Source organism: Theropithecus gelada, chromosome 1 (genome assembly GCF_003255815.1).
Source record: "Theropithecus gelada isolate Dixy chromosome 1, Tgel_1.0, whole genome shotgun sequence".
Taxonomy (NCBI): domain Eukaryota; kingdom Metazoa; phylum Chordata; class Mammalia; order Primates; family Cercopithecidae; genus Theropithecus; species Theropithecus gelada.
Genome location: NC_037668.1, coordinates 222959932 through 222969334, shown reverse-complemented (window position 1 = coordinate 222969334; position 9403 = coordinate 222959932). Strand labels below are relative to the sequence as shown.

General features: G+C 46.7%; 1 pseudogene across 1 annotated transcript; it reads left to right on the top strand.

Annotated features, from left to right (window-relative positions):
* The first annotated feature begins 1085 nt into the window (after nt 1-1085).
* Nucleotides 1086-1874, top strand: LOC112608584 (annotated as a pseudogene). The gene has a single exon (XR_003116010.1). The product of XR_003116010.1 is annotated as a 60S ribosomal protein L23a pseudogene (transcript).
* Nucleotides 1875-9403: the final 7529 nt, after the last annotated feature.

Sequence of the window (9403 nt, the reverse complement as noted above, 5' to 3'; positions counted from 1 at the left end):
ACCACAGTTGACAAGGATATTTGATTTTTTCTGTGGCATACAACATTTATTTATTTATTTATTTATTTAGAAACAGAGTCTCGCTCTGTCACCCACGCTTGAGTACAGTGGCGTGATCTCGGCTCACTGCAAGCTCCACCTCCCAGGTTCACGCCATTCTCCTCCCTCAGCCTTCCGAGTAGCTGTGACTACAGGTGCCCGCCACCACGCCCAGCTAATTTTTTGTATTTTTAGTAGAGATGGGGTTTCACCGTGTCAGCCAGGATGGTCTTGATCTCCTGACCTTGTGATCCACCCACCTCGGCCTCCCAAAGTGCTGGGATTACAGGCACCCAGCACAACATTTAAAATAATAGTTGGAATTATGACTCATAACTCTATACTGGCACATAGCATGGATAAGGAGGACATTGACAAATTTCCAGGAATTTTATATAATTTCTGAAAACATAACATTTTACCCAAACAAATATAACACAGGGAAGGTTAGATATCTCTTTTTATTTGTATCTTTTGTAAGGTTTTCCTTATAAAAAATATATCCTACTTTACTTGTAAAACATGCCCTACTTTTCTTGCATGCTTTATGTAGAGTTGTTTCTAGTTATTCTATTGCTTCTAGTAGTTTTATTTACACATATTGATTATAATTTTAATACTTAGTAATCTTTTATTTTCCAGAGAAAGCTAACAAGTAAACAGTTATAAACTGTCATATATTAGCATTCCATAGTAGGTTAGAAAATGTATGAGTATACCATCTCTCAACATCTACAGGGATGTGTTTCCTCATCGTACAATTTCTCATTGTGGTAGACAAAAACATGTTTATTAATGGTCCAAAATATCTTTAGTCTCTCTCTAAAAATAAGAAGCCAAAAGTATGTAAATTTGAATTATTTATGTTCAGTAATTAATGTTTTAGTATTGTATCTTATTTATAAATGGTCTAGATATTTAATGCAAATCTTTTACTTAGCTTAACTTTAAGGTTAAAAATTACCAAAAGTATTTTGGAAACTACTATTAAGCAGATTTACAGTAAACAAATTATTTTTGAAATAATGTTTTTCGCTTTTCACAAGATGGCACCGAAAGTGAAGAAGGAAGTTCCTGCCCCTCCTAAAGCCAAAGCCAAAGCCAAAGCCAAAGCTTTAAAGGCCAAGAAGGCAGTGTTCAAAGGTGTCCACAGCAACACACAGAAAAGAAGATCCGCATGTCACTCACCTTGAGGTGGCCCAAGACACTGCGACTCCGGAGGCAGCCCAAATATCCTTGGAAGATCACCCCCAGGAGAAACAAGCTTGACCACTATGTTATCATCAAGTTTCCGCTGACCACTGAGTCGGCCATGAAGAAGATAGAAGAAAACAACATGCTTGTGTTCACTGTGGATGTTAAAGCCAACAAGTACCAGATCAAACAGGCTGTGAAGAAGCTCTGGGACATGGATGTGGCCACAGTCAACATCCTGATTCGACCTGATAAAGAGAAGGCATATGTTCGACTGGCTCCTGATTGTGATGCTTTGGATGTTGCAACAAAATTGGGATCATCTAAACCAAGTCCAGCTGGCTAACTCTAAATATATGTATATCTTTTCACCATAAAAAAGAAATAATGTTTTTCATAAGAATGACAACTTAATTAGAATCAAATTTATAAGCTTTAAGATTTTACGTTTCTAGTAAGTATAATATTAGCTTATTTGAGTAGAACTCAAGCAGAATAGAAATTTATGTTTGTTTTATATTCAATAGTGGTAACTTTGAAGACATAGTTGTTTTATTACACCAAAAATATTATATTAACCTTATTTAACTAAGTTTTATCCAAATCGTGTTAACTTAAAAAACATTTGATCAGTTCCTATATTTCTAGGAGTTTGGTGAATATTTATTTATAAATGCTTATTTTTTTCCAAGCCAAGTTAGAATGGAGCACTTTTAAAGGATTTTATAAATGAATTTTGTAACGCTATCCTGAGTTAAGAAAATATCACATATACATAACACACATTAATAGACATACAAACACAAATAGAGATTTCATAGCTTTCATCCTGAAATTTCAGCCAAGAATCAGGCATAAATATTCTGATGGTTACTTTTAGACATCTACTTGATTGGATTAAGAGACACATAGCTGGTAAAACACAATTTCTGGGCATATGTGTGAGGGTGTTTCTGGAAGACACTGAGATAACCCTGACCCAATGTAGATGGGCACAGATATGGTTTGGCTGTGTCCCCACTCAGATCTCATCTTGAATTGTAGTTCCTATAATTCCTACATGTCGTGGGAGGGACCCAGTTGGAGGTGATTGAATCTTGGTGGTAGTTACTGCCACGCTGTTCTCATGATAGTGAGTGAGTTCTCATGATCTGATGTTTTTATAAGGAGCTTTTCCTGTTTGGCTCAGCACTTCTCCTTGTTGTTGCCATGTGAAGAAGGATGTCTTTGCTTCCCCTTCCACCATGATTGTGAGGCCCCTCCAGCCATGTGGAACTGTCAGCCCATTAAACCTCTTTGTTCTTTATAAATTGCTCAGACTCAGGTATTTCTTCATAGCAGTGTATAAATGGATGAATACAGGCACCATCCAATTGGTTGAGAACCCAGATAGAACAAAAAGGAAGAGTAAAGGGGAATTATCTCCTTCTGAAATGCAAACATCCTTCTTTTCCTGCCCTTGACATTAGAACTTCAGGGTCTCAGGCCTTTGGCCTCAGAGTGAGAGTTACACCATTGGCTTCCCTCATTCTGAGTCCTTTAGACCTGGACTGAGCCATTCTACGCTTTCCTGGTTCTCCAACTTGGCGCTTTCCTGGTTCTCCAACTTGGAGACAGGCTATTGTGGAACTTCTCAGCCTCCATAATTATGTGAACCAATTCCCCTAATGAGTCTTCTCTCATCTATCTATCTACATATATCACATTGATTCTGCCTTTCTGGAGAACCCTGACTAATGTGATTACAATAATACAAAATTCACTAGTTTATACAGAAGACTTGGTTGTTGTCTTTGCCCCATTTTTTATTTGTATTATAACTGTGTTTCTGGAAAATGGAACAAATTTTTACCTTCTTCATATGAGGGCTTAAGCTTTTTTCTCACTAATACTTTTGGAGATTTGTAAGATTTTCTTTTGTTTTGACATACAATCTTACGGAGGCTGAGACATAATTTTTTTTTCTGTTTTATTTTTCAGCCCCAGGTGTTCGCTTTTGCAGATTCTTGAGCATGTTGAGAGCCTCCAAGGCATGGAGCAGGGTGCCTAAAGTTTCAGTGATTATAGGGAGTTGAGAGACTCAAGTGGGAAGGGAAAGGTCTAAAAGGAGGCAGTTTGGAAGGTAAAAATTTTGTCAAAGGAGCCATTACAGTTCTAAATATTTCTTATTCTTAGTAAAGTCATGCAAACAGGAAAGGAAGTAGACAGAATTAGCTCCATATTGGTGGAATACATAGTCAGCAGAGGTTTGAGAAGGGAGAATTTAGTCAACTGAGAAGTTCCCATGAAAGGAGCAAGATCAAGATCACAGAGACACCATGAAACAAAAAGCCAGGAATAACTTCCAACCCAAGAGGAGAACACAGAGGCCTCAAAACCAAAGCTAGGATAAGAAACTTGTAGCTCAAGAGTTACCTTCCAGACAAAGAAGCCTGAGATTCCAACCCAGCTTCACAGAGTACTCACTCAAAATGTTACTGAAACTGTAGGCTTCTCAATGACTTAGCCATGCATGCAAAAGGCATTCCTTAAGGTGGTACAGAAGATGGAGCCCCCATATCCAAAGATAGCCAAGGAGAAAGAAAGACCCCTGTTTGCAGAGCCAGTGGGCAAAGGCAACAGAAAAGGAGACAAGAATCCTAATGGGATGAGATCCTTTCATATTTAGGCTTATACAAACTCCTGAGAATTGGCAGGTTGACAGCCATAAATGGGGTACCAACTTTTCTACTCATTGGATTACAAGTTCTTCAGCATCCAAAATGACTAAATGACAATTTCTAGGGCTTTTGTGGGAGAGTATGGAAGGTCTTTTTGAACATTTTAATGCTGTCAACAGAAGAATGATGACATTCATAAATTTGGAAAGGAGACATTTCTTTATTTTACTTTTTTTTTTTTTTTTTTTTTTGAGATGGAGTTTCACTTTTGTTGCCCAGGCTGGAGTGCAATGGTGTGATCTCGGCTCACTGCAACCTCCACCTTCTGGGTTCAAGCAATTCTCCTGCCTCAGCCTCCCAATTAGCTGGGATTACAGACGCCCACCACCAAGCCAGGCTAATTTTTTGTATTTTTAGTAGAGACAGGGTTTCATCATGTTAACGATAACGAGGTGTATCTGACCCCCATCATCCCATCCTGGCCAAGCTGAGAACTCAGTTTTGAAAGTTACTCTGGGGTTCCCTCAGCCAAGAGTTGGTCTGTTCAGTCAGTTTGGAGCTTAGGATTTCATTTTCATTTATCAATGCTAATGGGAAAGAGTACACTGTCTTCATGGCAGCTGAATTTGCAAGAAACTCCTTGGATAGAGTTAATGGCAGCTGTATTTTTCTGGGAGCTCTGCTTTAATTGGATAAAGAAAGTTCTGGTAAGATTTCGTCTTTTATCTTCAGTATCTCAAATGTTTTCATTTAAATAATCTTTATAAGAACTCTTGATGTCTGAGTGGATTCTCACACAGTCATCTACTATAAGACTTTCTGATTCTTTTTTTTCCTTTGGTCATTATGAATAGAGCTTCTGTAAATAATTGCATGGTAGCTTTTATTTAGAAATAACATCAAAGTAGTTGTCAAAATACTTAGGAATGTGATTTTTGGATTGTAAGGTGAGACTTGTTTAGCTTTGGAAAAAACTGCCCAACTTGTAATAGGGGAGGAAAAATAATTTTCTGTGTTTTGGAATTCTTAGATGGGACCCTCTGTAACAAATGACAGATTAAAATGAGAAAAACAGAAAAGTTTAAAAACATGTATACCTTATTCATAAGACTCTTTAGTGATTTAGTTACCCTTCTCTTCTTGGTGCTGAGAGAGAGAGGTAGCTTTTAAATGGGGATTTCCTTTATAGATGTAAATTTTCCTACACAAGGGTAACTTCTACTCTGTTCTCACAACTTCCTTTGTTGGCATTTTTTTTTCAAAATAATCAGCTTGGAATAATTCTTAAGCCAAAGGGACATATTTTTGGGTAGCATATTCTGGTTTCCTACCATTACATTTTAGGGTGGCATATTTTGGTCTTATACACTGTGTTCCACCAGCAGTGAAAAGAGTTCTTGTTTTTCCTCCAGCAATTTGTCATTTTTTAAAGAGTTTAGCAGTTCTAACAGATATAGACCAGCTGTGCTATCTCACTGTGGTTTTCAGTTATCTACTATGTTGAGCATCTTTTAGTATGTTTACTTGCCTTCTGTAGATCATCTTTGGTGAGGTGTCCGTTCAGATCTGTGTGCATTTTTCATTCGGCTGTTTAACTTATTGTTCAGTTTTAAGATTTTTGTATGTATTTTGAATACAAATTCTTTCTCAGATCTGTATTTTGCAAATATTTTTTTCAATACGTGACTTGTCCTTTTGTTCCCTTCACAAAGTATTTTCCACAGTATTAACTTTTAATATTAAGAAATCCACATTGTCATTGCTTCTGTGTGTATCAACCTTTTGTACCATTTGTTAAAATTCATTACCAAACCCAAAGGCACACAGCTTTTCTTCTATAGTTTCTTCTAGAAATTGTGTAGTTTTGCATTTTTAGTGTAAGGATGATTTTGAATGATTATTTGTGTAAGTTGTAAAGTTTCCATCTACATGCATATTATTTGCTATGGTTTCCAATTCACTGCTCCCTCACTATTTCTGGGAAAGACACAGGGTAGTGGGCTCTGTTAGAGTAGATAGACAGCTAGACATGAACAGGAGGTTGAGCTCCTGGAAAAGGGAAAGTCTGGGAAGGCTCACCTGGAGGGACCACCAAAAATTCACATATTAGTAGCATCTCTAATGCTGGAGTGGATGGGCACTTGTCAATTGTGGGTAGGAGGGAGAAGAAGTACCTATGCAGAAAGAAACACCCTAGAACTCCTCTTAAGATGCCCCAGTTATCATTCACTCTGCAGTAAAAATGTCACAATATTGCTAGCTACATGCTGATAAGGACAAAGGGGACATTCTTAAAAGAAATCTGGCACCATAAGTACAGATTAGGGCAGAGAAGGACATTCAAAAGAGACGGGCGCAGTAGGTACAAACGTGACCGCTGTCAGCCTGCCTGGATGGCGGGAAGGAGCCTGGTGCCAGAGTGGATTCAGATTGATGACCACACATGTGCCTCAACCAACAGTGAGGAGGTCCCACAAGCCTCAGTGGGGCAAGTTGGGGACCTAAGGCAGTAGCAGGAAAACCAAAGAAAACAGGGGCAGACCTGAGACAGAGGCAGGAATGTGAAGAAGTCCAAACTAAAATTCCCTGCACAGGACTCTTAGGCTGTTTTCCTGCATGATCAGCCTACTCCTCCCTATTGTTCTACAATAAGCTCTTCACACTGTATTTTTTTTCAGTGAAGTTGTTTGCCATCTTCGTACTGCCTCTTGGTGGAAATCTTTCTTCCAAGTTAGAAAAGAACTGGGACATCAGCTCTCCCCAGTAATAGGTCCGTTTCAGTTTGAATTTCCAGAACTGATGGCACTTAATAACTGGCACTCCGACTTTAAGTGGTGCAGGAGGCGGCCAGTAGGGGGCGCCAGCCGTCACACCTGGAACAAGCGGGCCCTGCATAGCCCCCATCTGTCTGGAGGTGGTGTGCTGCCACGACACTGCCAGCAAGAGGGCCCGGCAGTGTCCCCAGCTGCCAGCAGGGTGCGTACCACGAGTACACTATGAGCAAGAGGATCCTGCAGTATCCTTACCTGCCAGCAGGTGGCGCACGGGCACCACACCATGAGCAAGAGGACCCTGCAGTGTCCTGGTCGGCAGCAGGGGGCATGCTGCCACTCCACTGTGAGCAAGAGGATCCTGTAGTGCCCCCAGCGGCCAGAAGGGGGCGTGCCCCCACTACAAGGCAAGAGGGCCCGGCAGTGTCCCCAGTTGCCAGCTGGGGAGCCAGTCACCACTTCACTTGGAGCAAGACGGCTGGGCACTGTCCCCAGCTGCCAGCATCGGGAGTGCTGCTACTACACTGTGACCCAGAGAGCCCTGCAACGTCCCCAACTGCCAGCAGGCTGCGTGCCCTCACTATGCTGGGAGCAAAAGGGCCCTGCAGTGCCCCGGCGCCAGCAGGGGGCGCTGGCCACCACTGTAAAAAAGAGGGCCCTGCAGTTGCTCTAGTCGCCAGCAGGGGGCGAACTGGCACAGCACCCTGAGCAAGAGGGCCCTGTAGTGCGCGGCTGGAAGCAGGAGGCACCCGAGCCCTGCTTTTCCGATTACTGATGTTCCGCCAGTCTCTGCACCGCTCCTCCGGCGGCGTGCGTCTCTGCGCCTGCACCGCGCCCCCTCAGGCCCACGCGGCGTGCGTCTCTGCGCCTGCGCCGCGACACCCCCAACGAAACGCGGGCATACGACTCTGCGCCTGCGCCGCGCCGGCGCGCGACTCTGGGCCTGCGCCGAGCTGGCCTCCGACTCTGCGCTGGCGCCGCCCCGGTCTCCGACTCTGCGCCTGCGCCGGCCTGCGACTCTGCGTCTGCGCCGAACCGGCCTGCGACTCTGCGCCTGCGGCGGCCTACGCCGCGCCGGCCTGCAACTCTGCGCCTGCGCGGCGACGGCGCGCAACTCTGCTCCTGCCCCGCCACGGCCCGCGACTCTGCGCCTGCGCCGCCACGGCCCGCGACTCTGCGCCTGCGCCGCGCTGGCACGCGACTCTGCGCCTGCGCTGAACCTGCCTGCGACTCTGCGCCTCCGCCTCCCCGGCGTGCGACTCTGCGCCTGCGCCGGCCAGGGCGCGCGCGGCTCTGCGCCTGCGCTGAACCGGCCTGCGACTCTGCGCCTGCGCCGGCCTGCGCCACGCCAGGCGCGCGACTCCGTACCTGCTTCGCCCGGGCGTGCGACTCTGCGCCTTATCCGGGCTGCGCCGCGCCGGTGCGCGACTTTGGGCCTGCGACGCGCTGGCCTGCGACTCTGCGCCTGCGCCGGCCTGCGCCGCGTCGGCTCTCGACTCTGCACCTACGCCGCCCTGGCCTGCGACTCCGCGCCTGCACTGAACCGGCCTCTGACTCTGCGCCTGCGTCGGCCTGCGCCGCGCCAGGCGCGCGACTCTATACCTGCGCTGCCGGGGTCTGCAACTCTGCGCCTGCGCTGAACCGGCCTGCGCCTCTGCGCCTGCGCCGGCCTGCGCTTATGCGTCTGCGCCTCCCCGGCGCGCGACTCTGCGCCTGCGCCGCGACGGCCTGCGACTCTGCGCTTGCGCCGGGGCGCGGCTCCGCGCCTGCGCTGAACCGGCCTGAGACTCTGCGCCTGCGCTGGCCTACGCCGCGCCAGGCGCGCGACTGTACCTGCTTCGCCCGGGCGTGCGACTCTGCGCCTGCTCCGGGCTGCGCCGCGCCGGTGCGCGACTTTGGGCCTGCGCCGCGCTGGCCTGCGACTCTGCGCTTGCGCCGGGGCGCGGCTCTGCGCCTGCGCTGAACCGGCCTGAGACTCTGCACCTACGCCGCCCTGGCCTGCGACTCTGCGCCAGCGCCGCGCCGGCACTGTGCCTCTGCTGGGGCGGGGTTGTATTGTCCTCAGCACAGACCCGAGAGCATTAAGAGAGCGGAGCTGTGTTCTCCTTTGCGCAGACCTCGGGGGTACCGCGAAGGCGGAGCAGCGTTCTCCTCAGCCCAGGTCCCGACGTGTTGTGCACCGGGAGGGCGGAGCTGCGTTCTGCTCAGCACAGACTTGGGGTACACCGCGAAGGCGGAGCAGCGTTCTCCTCAGCCTCGCTTTGGGGCAACTCGGGACCCAATCCACGGCGAATAAAATCCTTTCTGTTTGTAGCCTTGAGTAACGGTTCATTGTGAAAAGACGGGAAACCAAAAGCCGCTCTGAATCCTGCTAACCGAGGTTCTCCCCACCCAGGGATAGGTGGCCTTAGTGCGAGGTCCACACCGTGGCCCGGAACACAAATACAGCATATGCAGACATGACAACCCAAATACGACACCCGCAGTGCTCACGGAACAAGTACCTGTAATGCTAATGCACTGCCTCAATAGAAAAGTTAATGTAAGATCTGCATTCACCACGCTGCCCTGGAGTGCTAGGACAGCGATCATAATAACACTGACATAGTCAATGCAAACGTAGCAAAGAACTTAGCAATAGGGTTACGGTTAGGGGTTAGGGGTTGGGTTGGGGTTGGGGTGAGGGTGAGGGTTAGGGGTTAGGGTTAGGGTTAGGGGGTTAGGGTTAGGGTTAGGGTT